This window comes from Gopherus evgoodei, chromosome 1, assembly GCF_007399415.2.
Source record: "Gopherus evgoodei ecotype Sinaloan lineage chromosome 1, rGopEvg1_v1.p, whole genome shotgun sequence".
Classification (NCBI taxonomy): Eukaryota; Metazoa; Chordata; order Testudines; family Testudinidae; genus Gopherus; species Gopherus evgoodei.
Window position 1 is genome coordinate 39,278,404 of NC_044322.1, and position 20,496 is coordinate 39,298,899.

At 43.0% G+C, this 20,496-nt stretch overlaps 1 protein-coding gene across 6 annotated transcripts in view; it reads right to left on the reverse strand.

Moving 5' to 3' along the window:
* SPATA13 (spermatogenesis associated 13) overlaps nucleotides 1–20,496 on the reverse strand; it is a 288,804-nt gene that overhangs the window by 76,376 nt on the left and 191,932 nt on the right. The window lies entirely within an intron of this gene.

A 20,496-nucleotide genomic window follows, 5' to 3' on the forward strand; every position in this document is an offset into this window, starting at 1 on the left:
GATATGAAACATTATTCTATTTTTCTAGCACAATATTTCTAGGAAAGAAAGGTGCATAGATTCCCAACAGCTAAAGGCAGGGGCGGCTCTAGGGATTTTGCCACCCCAAACAGAGCAGGCAGGCTGCCTCCAGTGTTTTGCCTGCAGAGGGTCCGCTGGTCCCACGGCTTCAGTGGACCTCCCATAGGCGTGCCTCTGGGAGGTCCTCCGAAGCCGCGGGACCAGTGGACCCTCCGCAGGCAAGCCGTGGAAGGCAACCTGCCTGCTGCCCTCGTGGCACCAGCTGAGCGCCCCCCGCTGCTTGCCACCCCAAGCACGCGCTTGATGTGTTGGGGCCTGGAGCTGCCCCTTTGGCTAAGGGCAATTTACAGTGCTGCAACTTTCTCGCTCAGGGGTGTGAAAAAACACACCCCTGAGCACAGCAAGTTTCAGTGCTGTAAAGCACCGGTGTAGACAGTGCACCAACATTGGGAGCTATGTCCCTCGTGGAGGTGGTTTTTTCAGAGCACTGTGCTGTGACCACACAAGGCACTTTAGCATTGCCAGTGTAGACTGGCCCTAAGACAAGCCCAAGTTAATTCTTCACAGAACATAAATGTCTGTTTCACTATTCCACAAATACAAAATGTCACCCACATTTATAACCAAGACTGGCTGCTTTAAAGCAGAAATAGTGGCTTGTTATCCAGTTTTTCCTTTCTTGAGAAGATGAATGTTATTTGTTACTAGAGATTGTGCAAAAAGATGGAATTAAGAAAACTTGAATAGCACTTTTATAGGTACTTCTGAGAAGCTGCACTATACCCTATTATTTACAGACTAATAATTTGACCGCACCTGAGTAACAAAGGATGTAATTCAATCAGTGGTTGTGCTGGCATTATAAACTGTGGGAGACCAAGTCCAAAAGAACTCCAAGAATAAATTCCAGATTGATATATGCACAATGGTATTATTAATTACTTGATAATGATCATCACAAATAGCCATAGCAACACAAAATTTAACTTGTTTTAGAAGTTTAAATCTGCGATTTAAAAGAGGTTTAAAATGCATGTGACAAAAGAATGAGAAGGATTATTTAACGTGCAATACAGGTGGAAAAGGATTACAAAAAATGTGACACAGGAAAAGCAATATTAAGATCTTTCATGGTGAAGGAGCAAGATGAACTAGAAAGTGAAATTGAAGCTTTTAGTGGGTATTGATATTTTTTCAAATATCATAGCACATCAATGGCTGCATGTCAGCAGCTCTTATCTAATCAAGATTGTCATCTTCTATAGGGTGGGAAAGTCTGAAGGAGAATAGTTCTGTTACTTCCAATGGAGGAGGAGGAACCCTGATGCTCATCCATTGATATTTTATGATTCTTTCTCATTCTTATTTTAAAAGTATATTTAAAGGAGAGAGAGAGACTGGGAGCTTATTAATACTCAAGAAAAATATGGCAAAAAATAATTTGCTACACTGCACACAGCTGGGGCGGGATGGTGGGGTGTGGGTTAAGTGCAATATTCTGAATGTGTTTTTTTAAAAATCATCCTACATTAATGGGCAGGCACCCCAATGCAATTTTGAATAGGTGAAAGTATTAGAATAACTGATTCTCTTTCATTAAACTATAGAGTGTTTTCTGAGGTTTACAGTATTTACCTAATGTTGCAATTTGTATCTGTCTTTTGCATCTCAGACAGACTAAGGCTCTGATCCAGGAACAATTACCCTCATGAGAACCTTTACAAGTCCCACTGGGGATATTAGGCTGAGTTATGCTCTCAGGGAAATTAACAGCAACTCCTCTACTGAATTCAAGGGGAGCAATATCAAGCTCTTAATTTGGACAGTTTAAAAATGAGGAACAGTAGACATTTGAATATGCACTGCAAATTAATTGTGTCTGTTTTATGTATAAATTAGGTTTCAAATATACTAAGGTTGTTTCTATTTGTGTAAGTTTCTAACAGGCATAATAATATACCAAAAGGAATTCTCCAAATTCAATAGCTCTGTCATCTTGGCATTTAATCTCTCATTCCAGTTCAGGAACCATGCTGTTAAGGAAATGGCTCAAAGGGCTGCTTGGTTTAAACTGATTAATTTTCTTAATTTGACAGAGGCAAGTGAGGAGTCATCACCAATACAAGTCTCTTCATAAAGCTACTTTATAATTGTTCATTAAAAGCCAGGTTCTGATGCTCTTACTCACTAGGGTGACCAGATAGCAAATGTAAAAAATCAGGACGGGGGTGGGGGAATATATAAGAAAAAGCCCCCAAAATCGGGACTGTCCCTATAAAATCGGGACATCTGATCACCCTATTACTCACATTAATACCTAAGTGAGTAAAGGTACAAATTCCAGCTCATTGAGCTACATCTGTGCTAGCTCCGATCGCATTCTAAAAACAGAAGTGTAACTACAGCAGGAAGAACTAGCCACCCTGAGTAAATCCTGTCCACGATCATGGGTACAAACTCTGGGCGGCCAGCCCCTCCCACTGCTCACGGCTTCATTGCTACTTGAGTATTCTAGTATTTGCACCTCCAGCTCTAGTGTAGACATATCCGTGCTGACTGCAATAGGACTGCTTGTGGAGTACAGAAATGATCAACGCAAGAAAGTGTGTCAAACTGGGTTCCAAACAAGTGCTGAAATACAACTTATAAATAACTGAAATAGAACTTCAGTTTTATCATTTAAAATGTTCTTTTGAATTTACGTTGAGAGATTGTTTCACTTAATTCGCTGCACTCCATTTGGCACACAGATCTAATTTAGGGTGGACACAATAGCAGGATGGAATGACGCCATCAATGAAAAAAAGACCCCTATGTACCAGGTTACCATTGTCCCCTCTCAGTGTTGGTCTTACTCATCCACCTACACCATTGCAGCTGCACACAACTTAACGAGGGACTCGGCCTTTCAGTCTGTTCAAATGCTATTTATATCCCCATTGAGTCTCACTGTGATGCTATTATTGTGTTCCCATCCTCAAGAGGCATTATTAAGACAGCATGACATGAAGAGATGCTTCATACTACAGAAGAGCAGTTTTCAATAAATAGCTCATTGTGTCCAAACATAAAGACAACTTCCTGTTTCCAATTAGGAAGGCTGCATTCTACCTTTATCTTGTGACTCACAAAAGTTTAAGAGAAAAAAGAGAGAGGGGAAGACTGTGGAGATGCAAAATACAGAAAAGTGGGAAGGAACAGAGATTCAGCAGTGAAGTGTGTCACAAGTTTGGTCCCATGCACATTTTCTCTGTGTTCTTTTAAAGTTATTAGAAATAGATTTTCTGTTAAGTGAAAAGTACATTAAGATGATGGGGGAACCACATGTTGGGAGAAAAATGTACTGACTATAAGAGACAGCTAGAGTGGGCTCTTTGTTAGCACTCGATTATAGCCATTTAGATTCTATTGTTTTCTGTTCTGCTCTTTTCAGGTTCACATATCACATCTAATCCCCAGGTATTGGATTGCCTCATTGCCGTAATTTATCTGTTATCCTTATTCTTAATATTTATATTTAAAAACCTCTTAATAGCTCTTTACAACCCCCTCCCACCAAATAACTATCAAACTGCAACCTTGCCATACTGTCATCACATCTCTCAACCGACCCCCACCAAACATGCCTGGGAAAATAAATGGGTCTTGCAGTATGCTCAGGAGGATCAGAAACATGGGCTCTTATAGAGCAAGGAGTTCTGAATTCTAGAGCTGAGGCCCCCTCACACAGGCTGCCCTGCTCATTCAGTAAGTGACATTTTAGTGAGACTAAATAACAAGGGAGAGGTGCACTCGCTGAATCAAAGGGACTGATTTAAGGCTCCATCATGTTTCTGCTAATGGTCACCCCTCGACATATTACTGAATCCTGGAGTTTGGTCAGCTGTGAAGCTGGACCAAGCAGATTTGCACTGCCATTGAACCACAAGGCCAGCTGGACTGTCTGCTACATCAGAAGTTTGCTGACATATTTGCAGGTAGAGCTCTGCAAATCTGTGGATATCTGCTTTATATTCGAGGATATCTGCAGACCATGTTTGTGGATCACGGAAGGATATGAATCCAAATGTTATATCTATAGCCCTGCAAATCTGCAGATACCCACGGACTGTGTTTGCGGATCGGATATGGATACAAATTTTGTAACCACACAGGGTTCTACTGGGAGACGCAGCTGGATATTGACTATTCTCAGATTGCATACAGAATTTCCATACAAAGAGAGAGATGAAGCTTGAACACCAACTTCTGTACACCCCAGAATCACCAGATAATTCTGTCTCTGAGACAGACTAACAGTGGTGAAATGGACAAGGAAAGAAAGATACCCCACAACTTTATTTTGTTTCCTGAAGTTTCAGTTCAGCACCACAAACAGGATCCTTCTCCCATGTCATCTTCCAAGGGAGAAAGAACTGCTGTGACTAACGCTTCGTCAGACAACCAAAGAGTTCTACGTCTGTGTTTTGTTCCCTTCCCAACCTTGCCCCAACTCCGCATCCCATCCTGACCCCATCCAGTTTGATACAGATAGACATTTACTAAATCATCCCAATATACTGCCATCGCACTGTCATAATTCCTGAAGTAATTGCACCTCTCACCCCTTTGTAGCCTCTATAAAGGTATCCCACTGGGTCTCAGGCCTCTAGCAATCACCTTTTTCAGGGCATGGAACCTGCAATCTCTGTGCAGACCTGGGATTTAGGCTGCATTTCACTGTGGTCACTGTAGCAAGTCTGAGTTCAGTTCAGCACTTGTCATCCTGCTCTCCCACAGGGGGAGGGATAGCTCAGGGGTTTGAGCATTGGCTTACTAAACCCAGGGTTGTGAGTTCAATCCCTGAGGGGGCCATTAAGGGAACTGGGGTAAAAATCTGGGGATGGTCCTGCTTGGAGCAAGGGGTTGGACTAGATGACCTCCTGAGGTCCCTTCTAACCCTAATAGTCTATGATTCTATAACAGGATTAACCAGCCTTCATAAAGCCAGGTATTTATTTAGACAAAAGCATTACAGAGAGAATCGATCTGCAAGCAATGAACAGCTTTACATGCAGGTCTTAGCTTATCAGGCAGCCATCCATCTTCCTCTTGCAGACCCTGGTTGGGACAGAGTAGTCCAGGTCTCTTACACACCATCTGTGTACATTAGTGATCAAGGCATGGGGGCAGGGATAGCTCATTGGTTTGAGCATTGGCCTGCTAAACCCAGGGTTGTGAGCTCAATCTTTGAGGGAGCCAGTTCAGGATCTGGAGCAAAAATGTCTGGGAATTGGTACCCCTTGAGCAGGGGGGGGTGGACTAGATGATCTCCTAAGGTCCCTTCCAACCCTGATATTCTATATTATTTGCACATCATCCATAGCAAGGGGCAACATTTCATCTGTGAGGCACAATGCATCCCACTGCTTCCTGTTGTGCTGGAGGTAGAGGAGTAAGGGGTAGACAGGGGTAATTTGTAACACCCTCCACCCACAACATGTAGCATGTCCTCCATCCTGAAGGCTGGTGCTTAATGGAGCCAAAGGAGCCAGGGTTCTATCTTATTCCCTTCCCGGGTATAAAAATCTAGCTGCTGAAGAAATACCTTGTAATGAAGCAGCCAATACACTTGATTAGAAATTATTAAAAAAAAAAATTCTGCAAAGTTCCACTAGTTCATAATATCTACAAGGTTTATTATAATTACAGAATAGAAAAAACTGAAGCAATAGGTCTCAACAGCATGACTGAGCCAGTATGATGCAAGAGAAATACTCAACAGAGCTGTTATCTTGGTTGCTATGCCAATAAGCTCTGGACAATTACAGGTTTGTAAGTGCATAGGAAAGTCACAGCAATCTGAGTCTGAACTATGCTAGAAAAGGAAGTTGGGGTGGGGGGGAATTCCACAAGAATTCTGTGCCTCTAGTCTATTTTCCTGTATTATTAGTGTTTTAAAATAGCATGAGGACTTTTATTTGTTTAGTCTCTTTTTACAATTATATATGGTGAACCTCAGAGTTACGAACACCAGAGTTAACCACACTCCTTATTTGGCACCGGAAGTACGCAATCAGGTAGCAGGAGAGACCAAAAAAAAGAAAAAGAAAAAGCAAATACAGCACAGTAGGGTGTTAAACATAAACTATTAAAAAAATTAAGGGAAAACAGCATTTTTCTTCTGCCTAGTAACATTTCAAAGCTGTAGTAAGTCAATGTTCAGTTGTAAACTTTTGAAAGAACTATAACGTTTTGTTCAGTTACAAACATTTCAGAATTACAAACAACCTCCATTCCCAAGGTTCGTAACTGAGGTTCTACTGTATTGCCTTTATTATTGCTTAGTGTAAGCTGAAATTAACATCTCTGGGCATGTCTACTGTACCAAAAGATTCAGCTATGATCTCTCTTATGTTCCTATCTATATTCCAAGAAAAAAAGGCTTCCTCTTGCTAATTCTACCTCTGGTTTGTTGTATAGCCGCCACATCTTTGATTTTTTTAAAGTTTATTTTCCGTTTAGTTGCAAGTAAACTGATTGATCACAAAATCTTGTAATGGGAGAGTTATAGAAACAATGCATTAAAATAGGGGTACAACAATGAAAAGCTCCAGCAATTTTCATAGGTTACAAAAATGTCAATCTAATTTTGGGATAATGTCCCATTAAATGATGATACATGTGCTAAGAATGCAATGTAGCTGACAACTTTAACTATGAGCCTGTTATTATTAAGGCTATAATTTTGGCACGGAGACCATAGTGTTCCCAGTAATTGTGAATTTGAATAAAATACATGATGAGCACACCCTGCAGTGGTGCCTCCTGTCCTGGGGATGGGTAGGGTCCAGGCCTGCCTCCATTTGCGCTAGAGACAAGGGGGCCAAAGGGCCATTGCCACCTTCACATTTTAAACCAGCGGATTGTCAGTTGGGAGGGTGAGATAAGGAGGCCCTTGCGGAGAAGGCAGGGATTCCAGGAGGATCGGGTTGGTGGTACTGAGGGCTCCCGAGGGTTCGAGAGGGATTGGGCTGGTCATGAGGTCCTCCCTCTAGGGCTCTGGTAGGATCATTTGGTGACCTTTCTGTGACATATTGCTTTTTTTCCCTACACCTCTGCTGTGAAATTTACTAAAAATGTCCATGCCAAAATTGTAGCCTTAGTTGTTTTACTGTTGTTATTATTACAAGACTTTATTTGGTATCCATCACAGTGCTATCTCCTCTTCCTTAATAACCATCTTCTTCTTTAATAATACTAAAATCAATTGCAAAATTTTCAAACTTGAGTGATTAAAATTCATCATCCCTTCATATTTTGGCAGCTAAATAAATGGCTGGCTTCCTTTGCATTGGATCACTATATACATCATTTTAACTAACAAAAGTCAGTAATAAAAATCTCAGATTAATTGAAGCTACAAGTAGCTCATTTCATGCAAGCTGTGCGCAGGGTTGATATCAACTCCTGTTATACATAGAGTGCCCAGTTCTTTCCTCAGACAGTCACAACTTCCAGTGACTTCTATATGAAAGCTGAATTGGCACCAGTAAGACTAATAGCCTGAAAGCGAAAACATTTTAAATTACTTCATTTCCCTTCAGTAGTAGCCACTGTCTAATTAGATAGGGTCATTGTCATAAACAGATAGTTAAGGGTTAATGTCTCTTTTACCAGTAAAGGGTTAAGAAGCTCAGTAAACCTGGCTGACATCTGACCAGAGGACCAATAAGGGGACAAGACATTTTCAAATCTTGGTGGGGGGAAGTGTTTTGTTTGTGCTCTTTGTTTTGTGGGTTGTTCGCTCTTGGGACTAAGAGGGACCAGACATCAATCCAGGGTCTCCAAATCTTTCTGAATCAGTCTCTCATGTTTCAAACTTGTAAGTAACAGCCAGGCAAGACGTGTTAGTCTTATTTTTGTTTTCTCAACTTGTAAATGTTCCTTTTTGCTGAGAGGATTTTACCTCTGTTTGCTGTAACTTTGAACCTAAGGCTAGAGGGGGTTCCTCTGGGCTATATGAATCTGATTACCCTGTAAAGTATTTTCCATCCTGATTTTACAGAGATGATTTTTACCTTTCTTTTCTTTAATTAAAAGCCTTTTTTTCTTAAGATCTGATTGGTTTTCCTTGTTTTTAGATCCAAGGGGATTGGATCTGGACTCACCAGGGATTGATGGGCGGAAAGGAGAGAGGATGGTTAATTTCTCCTTGTTTTAAGATCCAAGGGGTTTGGATCTGTGTTCACCAGGGAACTGGTGAAGTCCCTCAAGGCTAGCCAGAGACGGAAAAGTTTTGGGGGGACAGGGAACGATCCAGACACTGAAAATTCTGGATGGTGGCAGTGATACCAGATCTAAGCTAGTAATTAAGCTTAGAAGTGTCCATGCAGGTCCCCACATCTGTACCCTAAAGTTCAGAGTGGGGAAGGAACCTTGACATGGTGGCAGAGCGGTGGGATCGTTTTAAACCAAAAGCCATTAGGATTTTTTTTCTCCTTTCTAGATGCTTAGAAAGCAGCCTGAGGGCAGAGGTGTTAAGTTTTTTAACAAGGATCTTTGTTAAGAGAAGGCTTTAAGCTGTGAGCAAGCAGCCAGCAAAAGGAATTTACAAGCTGATTTGTTTTTCTTTCTTTCTACCTCTCGGGTATAGCTAGTTAGAAAGTCTCTGTTAACCAAGCAGCCCTGAGCTGAGTGCATCCCAGTTTCAGTGAATTGCAGAGGGGTGTGGCCAGCACAAGAAAGCAGGAAAATGAATACCAGTGAAGCAGCTAACAAACTAGAATTGGCTAGGCTGGAAGCAACAGAGAAAGACAATGAACATAAGAGATGGATGGTACTAAAACAATTAGAAATTTATGCAGAAATAGCCAGGGAAGAAGCTGCCCACAAAAGAGCTATGGAGGTGAGAGAAAAAGAGATGGAGGCGAGAAAATAAAAGATGGAGGAGAAAGAGAAAGAGAAGAGAAAGCCAAAGAGGTTGACCACCGGAGGGCTATGGAGATCCAGAGGGAGGCCCACAAGCATGCCCTGGAATTAGCAAGGGCTAAGCAGGAGTTACCAGCCAACCCTAACAACCCTTCTCCAGGTACTGTTTCCCATCCCAGAAAATTCCCCACTTACAAGGCAGGTGATGATACTGAGGCCCTCTTAGAAAATTTTGAAAGGACCTGCCATGGTTACAGCACTTCTACAGACCAGTACATGATAGAGCTGAGGCCACAGCTCAATGGACCCTTAGCAGAGGTTGCGGCTGAAATGCCTAAGGAACACATGAACGATTATAAACTTTTTCAAACCAAGGCCAGAATCAGAATGGGGCTAACACCTGAGCATGCCCGTCGGCGGTTCAGAGCCCTAAGGTGGAAACCAGATGTGTCATTTACCCGACACGCTTACCACATTGGAAAGAATTGGGATGCCTGGATATCAGGAGCAAGTGCTAATTCTCTGGAAGAGCTGTACTTCCTAATGCAAATGGAGCAGTTCTTAGAGGGTGTTCCTGAGGACACAGAAAGGTACATCCTAGATGGGAAGCCCAAAACTGTAACCGAGGCAGGGGAGATTGGAGCCAAATGGGTAGAAATGGCAGAAAAGAAAAAAACTACTAGCAGTTGGAACGAATATCAGAGGGGGCAAACCAAAACTAAACCTTATCACCAGGGGCAACTCAAGGCCCCACCTACAACCCAAGGAAAGCCCCAGACACCCTATTGGCCCACCTCACCAGTTTCCAGCAACCCACCTCGTCCCAGTGACCAGTCAGCTGGGCAATGTTTTAAATGTAATGAAGTGGGACATATAAAGGCCCAGTGCCCCAAGAACCCCAACCGATTACAGTTCATTACACCACAATCACACCAAAGATCACTAGGCCCAGATGCCTCTCAAATACCCTCGGAGCGAAGGGAAAACTTGAGAGTGGGAGGAAAGAAGGTTATCGCGCGGAGAAACACTGGGGCACAAATGTCAGCTACCCACCAATCCTTAATGGATCCCAAATTCATCAACCCAGAGGCCCAAGTGACAATTCACCCATTCATGTCAAAATCTTTAAACTGCTGAGTTGCCTGTCCAGTACAAGGGCTGGTCAGGAATGTGGATTTTTGCAGTCTGTGACAATTATCCCATCCCAATGCTACTGGGGGAAGACTTGGCCAACCATGTAAAGCTGGCCAAGAAGGTGGGAATGGTCACACGCAGCCAGGCCAAGCAAGCTTCCACACCCATCCCTGTTCCTGAGCTGTCCACCAGGGCCCCATCTGTGTTACCAGAGACCCAGACAGAGGTGGTGGAACCAGATCTTCTACCCATGAATGCTACAGCCATAGTGCATCCAGTCCCAGAACCGGAACTGGCAAAGCAACCAGCACCAGAACCATTGCCAGCACTGACTCCAGCGCTTGCAAACCCATCTACAACTCCGACGCCAGAGGGCACCAGTGGGGCTGAACTGGCAGAAGCAGCAGACAACCCTACCCAAGAGGCTCAGACAGAGCCTGAAATATCACCTAGTGCACCAGCAGAGAGCGATTCACAATCAACGAAAACAACCTCATCACCTACATTGCTTCCACAGGGACCAAGCCCAAGTTCATAGTCTAAGGAGGAACTGATGTCTCCAGCATCAAGGGAACAGTTCCAGGCTGAGCAGGAAGCAGATGACAGCCTTCAGAAAGCTTGGGCGGCAGCACGGAGCACCCCACCGCCTCTCAGCTCTTCTAATCGATCCCGGTTTGTTGTAGAGCAAGGACTTTTATACAAGAAGACTCTTTCTGGTGGACGCCAGGAAGACTGGCATCCTCAAAGACAGTTGGTAGTTCCAACTAAGTACTGGGTAAAGCTCTTAAGCTTAGCCCATGATCATCCCAGTGGCCATTCTGGGGTGAACAGAACCAAAGACAGGTTGGGGAAGTCCTTCCACTGGGAGGGAATGGGCAAGGACATTGCTAATTATGTCTGGTCTTGTGAGGTGTGCCAATGAGTGGGAAAGCCCCAAGACCAGGTCAAAGGCCCTCTCCAGCCACTCCCCATAACTGAGGTCCCATTTCAGCAAGTTGCTGTGAATACTCTGGGTCCTTTCCCAAAAAAGACCCCCAGAGGAAAGCAGTACATACTGACTTTCATGGATTTTGCTACCCGATGGCCAGAAGCAGCAACACCAAGGCTAAAAGTGTGTGCCAGGCCTTAGCAGACATTTTTGCCAGGGTAGGTTGGCCCTCCAACATCCTTACAGATTCAGGAACTAATTTCCTGGCAGGGACCATGAAAAACCTGTGGGAAACTCATGGGGTGAATCCCTTGGTTACCATCCCTTACCACCATCAAACCAATGGCCTGGTGGAGAGGTTTAATGGGACCTTGGGGGCCATGATACGTAAATTCATAAATGAACACTCCAATGACTGGGACCTACTGTTGCAGCAGTTGCTTTTGGCCTACAGGGCTGTACCACCTCCCAGTTTAGGGTTTTCACCATTCGAACTTGTGGATGGCCATGAGGTTAAGGGGCCATTACAGTTGGTGAAGCAGCAATGGGAGGAGTTTACGCCTTTTCCAGGAACTAACATTCTAGACTTTGTAAGCAACCTACAAAGCACCCTCCGACACTCTTTAGCCCTTGCTAAAGAAAACCTAAAGGATGCTCAGGAAGAGCAAAAGGCCTGGTATGATAAACATACCAGAGAGCATTCCTTCAAAGTAGGGGACCAGGTTATGGTCTTGAAGGCGCAACAAGCCTATAAGATGGAAGCGGCATGGGAAGGGCCATTCACGGTCCAAGAGCGTCTAGGAGCTGTTAACTATCTCATAGCATTCCCCACCTCAGTCCTAAAGCCTAAAGTGTACCATGTTAATTCTCTAAAGCCCTTTTATTCCAGCGAATTAAAGGTTTGTCAGTGTACAGCCCAGGGAGGAGATGACACTGAGTGGCCTGAGGGAGCCTATTATGAAGGAAAAAGTAACGGTGGCATGGAAGAGGTGAACCTCTCCACAACCCTGGAACATCTGTGGCAGCAACAGATCAAGGAGCTGTGCACTAGCTTCACACCAGTGTTCTCAGCCACCCCAGGACAGACTGAACGGGCATACCACTCCATTGACACAGGTAAAGGTCACCCAAGTAGAACCCCACCGGGTGTCTCCTCATGCCCAAGCTGCTATAGAACGGGAGATCCAAAACATGCTACAGATGGGTATAATCCTCCCCTCTAACAGTGCATGGGCATCTCTCGCGGTTCTAGTTCCCAAACCAGATGGGGAAATACGCTTTTGCGTGGACTACCGTAAGCTAAATGCTGTAACTCGTCCCGACAACTATCCAATGCTACGAACCGATGAGCTATTGGAGAAATTGGGACGTGCCCAGTTCATCTCTACATTAGACTTAACCAAGGGGTACTGGCATGTACTGCTAGATGAACCCGCCAAGGAAAGGTCAGCCTTCATCACCCATGCAGGGGTGTATGAATTTAATGTGCTTCCCTTCGGGCTGCAAAATGCACCCGCCACCTTCCAAAGACTTGTAGATGGTCTCCTAGCAGGATTGGGAGAATCTGCAGTTGCCTACCTCGATGATGTGGCCATTTTTTCTGATTCATGGGCAGAACACCTGGAGCACCTGGAAAAAGTCTTCGAGCACATCAGGCAGGCAGGACTAACTGTTAAGGCTAAAAAGTGTCAAATAGGCCAAAACAGAGTGACTTACCTTGGACACCAGGTGGGTCAAGGAACAATAAATCCCCTACAGGCCAAGGTGGATGCTATCCAAAAATGGCCTGTCCCAAAGTCAAAGAAACAGGTCCAATCCTTCTTAGGCTTGGCTGGATATTACAGACGATTTGTACCACACTACAGTCAAATCGCTGCCCCACTAACAGACCTGACCAGAAAGACACAGCCAAATGCAGTTAAGTGGACTAATGAGTGCCAGAAGGCCTTTAACCAGCTTAAGGCAACACTCATGTCTGACCCTGTGCTAAGGGCCTCAGACTTTGACAAACCATTCCTAGTAACCACAGATGCATCTGAGCATGGTGTAGGAGCAGTTTTAATGCAGGAAGGACCGGATCAAGAATTTCATCCTGTCGTGTTTCTCAGCAAGAAACTGTATGAGAGGGAAAGCCACTGGTCAATCAGTAAAAAAGAATGCTGCGCCATTGTGTATGCCCTGGAAAAGGTACGCCCATATGTTTGAGGACGGCGCTTCCAGCTACCGACCATGCTGCGCTAAAGTGGCTTCATACTGCCAAGGGAAACAACAAAAAACTTCTTCGATGGAGTTTAGCTCTCCAAGATTTTGATTTTGAAATTCAACACATTTCAGAAGCTTCTAACAAAGTAGATGCACTCTCCCGTGAAAGTTTCCCAGAATCACCTGGTTAAAAATTGTCCTTGAAATGTGAAAAATCTTTTAGTTTTACATAATTAGTAGTATATGTAAAGGTGCATGTGGTTTATTAATCTGTTTATTCTAAAGTTCTAGGACGAAATCACTGCCAGTGTGGTTCAACACTGTCTAAGATTTGGGGGGCGTGTCATAAACAGATAGTTAAGGGTTAATGTCTCTTTTACCAGTAAAGGGTTAAGAAGCTCAGTAAACCTGGCTGACATCTGACCAGAGGACCAATAAGGGGACAAGACATTTTCAAATCTTGGTGGGGGGAAGTGTTTTGTTTGTGCTCTTTGTTTTGCGGGTTGTTCGCTCTTGGGACTAAGAGGGACCAGACATCAATCCAGGGTCTCCAAATCTTTCTGAACCAATCTCTCATGTTTCAAACTTGTAAGTAACAGCCAGGCAAGACGTGTTAGTCTTATTTTTGTTTTCTCAACTTGTAAATGTTCCTTTTTGCTGAGAGGATTTTACCTCTGTTTGCTGTAACTTTGAACCTAAGGCTAGAGGGGGTTCCTCTGGGCTATATGAATCTGATTACCCTGTAAAGTATTTTCCATCCTGATTTTACAGAGATGATTTTTACCTTTCTTTTCTTTAATTAAAAGCCTTTTTTTCTTAAGATCTAATTGATTTCTCCTTGTTTTAAGATCCAAGGGATTTGGATTTGTGTTCACCAGGGAATTGGTGAAGTCCCTCAAGGCTACCCAGGGAGGGGAAAGTTTTGGGGGGACAGGGAGCAATCCAGACACTGAAAATTCTGGATGGTGGCAGTGATACCAGATCTAAGCTAGTAATTAAGCTTAGAAGTGTCCATGCAAGTCCCCACATCTGTACCCTAAAGTTCAGAGTGGGGAAGGAACGTTGACAGTCATAGAATCATAGACGATTGGGGTTGGAAGAGACCTCAGGAGGTCATCTAGTCCAAACCACCTGTTCAACACAGGACCAACCCCAACTAAATCGTCCCAGCCAGGGCTTTGTCAAGCCGGGTTGTAAAAACCTCTAAGGATGGAGATTCTACCACCTCCCTAGGTAACCCATTCCACCCTGCTATGGAAATAGTTTTTCCTAATATCCAACCTATTCCTCCCACACTGCAGCTTGAGACTGTTACTTCTTGTTCTGTCATCTGCCACCACTGAGAACAGCTGAGCTCCATCCTCTTTGGAACCCCCCTTCAGGTAGTTGAAGGCTATCATCAAATCCTCCCTCACTCTTCTCTTCTGCAGACTAAATAAGCCCAGTTCCCTCAGCCTCTCTGCGTAAGTCATGTGCCCCAGCCCCCTAATCATTTTTGTTGCCTGCCACTGGACTCTTTCCAATTTGTTCACATCCTTTTTTTATTGGAGGGGCCAACACTGGATGCAGCACTCCAGCTGTGGCCTCACCAGTGCCGAATAGAGGGGAAAAATCACTTCCCCCGATCTGCTGGCAATGCTCCTACTAATGCAGCCCAATATGCCATTAACCTTCTTGGCAACAAGGGCACACTGTTGACTCATATCCAGCTTCTTGTCCCCAGGTCCTTTTCGGCAGAACTACTGCTTAGCCAGTCCATCCCAAGCTTGTAGTGGTACATGGGATCATTCCATCCTAAGTGCAAGTCTCAGCAGTTGTCCTTGTTGAACCTCATCAGACTTCTTTTGGCCCAATCCTCTAATTTGTCTAGATCATTCTGGACCCTATCCCTATGCTCCAGCATATCTTCCTCTGCCCCAGTTTAGTGTAATCCGCAAACTTGCTCAGGGTCAAATTATTGCTGAAGATCAAATTATTCCACTAGTTTGGTTATTACTGTGTGGGGGAAGAAACTCTGCAAATTTAGACTCACATTGGGCCTGAGTTTGACCTCTTATTAAGGGTTCCACTTCCTAAACTCACAGATCCCCTGAGCTCTGCAGATGGCCCATCTGTCCAGAGGCCTTGTACTTCTGCACTACAGTTGGTGCACACTTGTACTAGTGGACCTGGTTTCCAAACTGTGCTGCGGACCACCAGTATGTTAATACTGACAGGGACAGCACTAATTTACCCACAAACATGAGTTTCTGGGGTCTGTGGTGCCCCCTCTAAAGCCCTAGTCAGCCTCTGCACAGCTGCAGATCCTGACCACTGAAGAGCTCCCCTCAGAAAGGAGGGAAATGATGCCACAAATGTAATACTCTCAATGTCTCTGTGTCTCTCTGCCAAGCTCAACCTTCCCCTCCTACAGAGCAAATAGGCCCTTTGATTAAAAAACAACAAAAAAACAACAAAGGTCTATCTACAGAGTCCTTTTCTTAGTGTCCTTGGACTTCAAATGAACTCAGTTATTCCAGCTGCTGTCAAGAATGAACCAACTGGAAATAAAAGTAGAGGTCAAATGTTCAGAATTTCACGAGTATTGAAAGCAATGCCAAAGTCTTTAAAAAAAGGAAAATTCACATCTCAGACAGAGCAGATAGTGTTGTGGTTGAAGCACTGGACTGGGACACGGGAGTTCTGCATTCTATTTCTGTGCGACCTTGGGCTCTCACTCTTTCTCTGTCTGAATTCCTCATCGGTAAAGAAGTGGGCGTAATAATACTTTCCTACCTCAAATGGGCATTGGGAGGACAAACCTATTAATGATTGTGAGGTGCTCAGATACCATAGTGATGAGTGCCATACAAAAGTCTATATATGAATAAAAAAATCTGCTGCCCTTGTGCACCTGTGACAAGACCCAAAGCAAGAAAGCGAGTTTTCCAGAAAGAGCTCAGGCTAAGGTGGCTGTTGCAAGACCTTTCTGCCTGATGTATTTTGATGCTGGAGTTTCTGAACTTGACCAATGTGTGTCTTTTATAATCATGGTATCATTCTGAACCGTAAGATTGCAAGTTTCCTTACAACAGTAGTTAATTTACTTCAGTAAGTCCTGTCTTTGCGTAAAGATTCCGAATAACAAAATGGACAATGCTATTTTTGTCAGTGACTTTATCCCTTTTAAAAAGACCTTGTCAAATCTCAGGGCAAAAAATGTAACTGAAAAAACTTCAGCACTGACCTCCCCTTCCCCACCCCTGTGAATCTGACTGCCTGTCTGTTAAAAACGAAGGCAGAGGTTTGAGCCCCAATTCTAGAGCAAGTAACAAGGGAGGCAGTTTGTGACACTACTAGCCTGGGGTTACTGATTGCCTAACCTGTACCATGGGACTTACAGCATCTAGGGAATAGCAAAGCATAGGAATGCTCTGGCCCCCAGCCTGCTGTGACATCTCTAGAACACATGCTGTGCTGTGTGTAGGGTGAGGAGACAGCAAGTGTGGAAAAAATCAGGACAGGGTGGGGAGTAATAGGCATCTATATAAAACAAAGCCCCAGTATTGCGACTGTCCCTATAAAATCGGGACATCTGGTCACCCTATCTGTGTGTGGTGTTTCAAATCCACCACGTTATGCCATGGACCCCTAGGTTCCCATCTCTTTCCTCCGCAGCCCATCCTCATGATCCCTGCTATCCAGCCTGCCTTCCTAGCTCCCCATGGTCTCTGTGAGGACAGTATGGTAAATCGGGGCAGGCTGGCAGCGCTGGAAAATGGAAATGGCTGATGGGTATAAAAAATGCCATTGTCTAATCTTGGTGTAGCTTGAACACGTTATTATGAGTAAGGGGAATAATTCTCTGTGTATTTAGTTTTAAAATGTCAGAAATGGCCTGTGCCTGAGATATTATTGGAATATGTGTGTTTGTACAGATAGTGAGAGGAACCCAAAGAAAAGCAAAATTATCAGGACAAAAAGTGCAATCGGGGTGAATTCAAACTGGAACAGGTCCAGAGACGGGCTACTAGGATGATCCGAGGAATGGAAAACCTGCCTTATTAAAGGAGACTCAAAGAGCTTGGCTTGTTTAGCCTGGCCAAAAGAAGGCTGCGGGGGGATATGCTTGCTCTATATAAATATATCAGGGGGGTCAACGTTAGGGAGGGAGAGGAATTATTTAAGTTTAGTACTAATGTAGGCACAAGGAAGAATGGGTACAAATTGGATATAAGGAAGTTCAGACTTGAAATTAGACGAAGGTTTCTAACCATTAGGGGAGTAAAGTTCTGGAACAGCCTTCCGAGGGAAGTAGTGGGGACAAAATACTTTTCTGGCTTTAAGACTAAGCTTGATAAATATATGGAGGGGATGTTATGATAGGATAGTTTAATTTGGACAATTGATCTTGGATTATCACCAGATGGGTCTGCTCAGTGGTCTGCGGGGAGATGTTGGATGGGATGGGAACTGAGTTACTGCAGAGAATTCCTTCTTGGGTGCTGGCTGGTGAGCCTTGCCCACATGCTCAGGGTTTAGCTGATCGCCATATTTGGGGTCGGGAAAGAATTTTCCTCCAGGGCGGATTGGCAGGGGCCCTGGAGGTTTTTCGCCTTCTCCTGCAGCATGGGGCATGGGTCGCTTGCTGGTGGATTCTCTGCAGCTTGAGGTCTTCAAACCAATTTTGAGGATTTCAATAACTCAGTCCTGGGTTAGGGGTTGTTATAAAAGTGGATGGGTAGGGTTCTGTGGCCTGCCTTGTGCAGGAGGTCAGACTAGATGATCATATTGGTCCCTTCTGACCTATGAGTCTATGAGTAATATTTTAAAATATTGCCTCTGCAAAAGTGAGAAAATAGTTTCATCTAAAAATTACATGAAAAATACAATTCCATGAAGAGTTATTGTGCCAAATATTAAAACCAGTCATTAAACAGAGGGATTCTAATTCTGCTTTGTATACAAATCCCAAAGGCCTCCATAATGCATATGCCCATATATGTACATACATTATTTCTATATACCTCTAAAATCATTGTTTATAAAAATCATTCAGTAAACACATTGCCTGGAATAAATTCTTCTTAAAGTGGTTACAAAAAAATCTATAGCCTTATCTACACTAGGAAAAACACCCATTGCTGACAATGGGACCAGCAATTGGTTCAGCCCAACCTTTAACAGTGTATTAAAATCAACTCACTTTAAATCTATTTTATCCATGGTTTTCTTGTTCTACACTTCTGATTAGACCATGTTTAGCACCTGTCCCCCTGACCCACTGCTGACATCCACTGTCAGCAACGGGTAATTATCCAAGCTTGACAAAACTTCTGTGAAAGTTTTAATTCTGAACATCTTAAAGATCTGTAGAAAATAATCTTTTCACAAAGTACACTGGAAACATGCTGCTTTCCTGTGAAAGAGTAAAATATTACAAACAGAAGAGTAAAAAAGTGCACCACCGTAACCAGCTATCTCAGCTGACTGATATTATCCTAAATGAGCCAAATCAAGAAAAAATATTAATTAGTTAAAAAGCCTTTTGGAATTCAACGGGCCATTATTTATTTATATATTTGGTATGCAGTGTTTTTCGTGGTCAGATCAACACTTTAGTTTCAATCATTTATGTTGCGGCCTAATAAATACACTAATCCCATAACATTCTATGCACAATGTTCTGTACTTTGAATTTTAAACACTTAAAGAACAGTGCATGAAAGATCCTAAATTTGGGCTTGTAAAAATAGTCACATTTGAGAATATTTTTAGGTGTAGATGTGAGCACAACTGGGAAAGTTTTGGTTCTAAAAATAAAAAACAAATTATTCTAGATTTAAACTGGTGTTAAGTGAAAGGAGAATCAAATCAAGAGTTTTCAGTGGGTTAAGTCTCACAATATTATACATGTTTACATTTTGTTAATATTAAAAATAATATTAGTATGCAAGAACAAACTCATTGACACAAATAGTAAAATTATCTTCCCAGAGAGAATGATGTGTAATTGCTACAATTTCCTGCCATGGAATCTAATGGTACCTTGATTTTACAGTGAAAGTATTTGATAAATGTTTCTTTGTTATGGAGAGCCCACTCTGTTTACATAAACTTCCACTTATATTTCCATTTTCCTTTTAAGGGGCAACCTATTCATTTTAACTTCCTACACATGAAAAATGCTAGCTGCAAGATTAGCAAATTGTACCTTAGGTACACAGGTGCCTCTTGTTAATTTATGACTGTCTCCTACTCCACCTCTTTTTCTCACTTACTTCTTTTTAACGTTTGTTTACTCACAAGAAATACCTGGCAAACTTGATTGCCTCATCCCAGCAAACTTGCTTGAGTGTAGCATACTTATATCTGTACTGATTTCAGTTAAAATTAATCATTAAAGCCTTGATCCTGAAAACAGTTACATGTCTGGTAATGTCACACACATGACTAGTCCCGTTCACTCACATGCATAAAGTTACTTAGGTAGTCACATGGGACTATTCACATATGTAGGTGTTTTCAGGATTGGGGCCAAAATAGTCTCCAACAGTTGGGTGGTTTACTTTGAGAAGACACAGGAATTATCACATAGAATTATTTATCAAAACTAAACTAGGGCTCATCCTATAATCCCTAAAGCAGCCATTGCTCCTCCCTTACAGTCATGTCCATTTCAATTCTGACAGTCCAACAATGCTGCAGGCACTCTCCTCTGACAGATTTGAAGTGCAAGACTGCATGCAAAACGATGATATTGTTTTCAACTTCTAATTAGCACTATTAGCAAGTGAATCCAGAACAAAAGTTAACTATTCTCTCCACACTTTCTTAACGATGGCAAGTGCCATTTACTGGTGAAGGGAGAAAACTCCATTTGTATACAACTCTCTTCCCTTATAAACAACACAGCAGTCTAGACCTGTTTCTCTGGAAAAGTTATATAAATTCCAGAGAAGGAGGAAGGATAAACACTCTAGTCTGCACATATTGTGCCAAATCCTGGTCTCATTAAAGTAAATCTGAATTTTGACATCAACTTCAATTGGGTTAGGGCTTGAACTGCTGATTATTTACTTGTTTTCCTAAAATGTAAGCAGCTGATCTGTTTCCTAAGTGCTGTTTCATAATTTTGACCTTTTAAAATTTCTGCTGTGTTAGTGCACATTTAAGAATAAGTTAATGGGCTGAAGCCTGATTTTACTGGAGTCCATAGCAAAACTCCCACTGACTTTCAGTCGACCAGGCTATGACTCTGTGCATAGAAGGCCTACTCCAGCTCCTACTGAAACAAACAGGACTCCCACTGAGCTGGATGA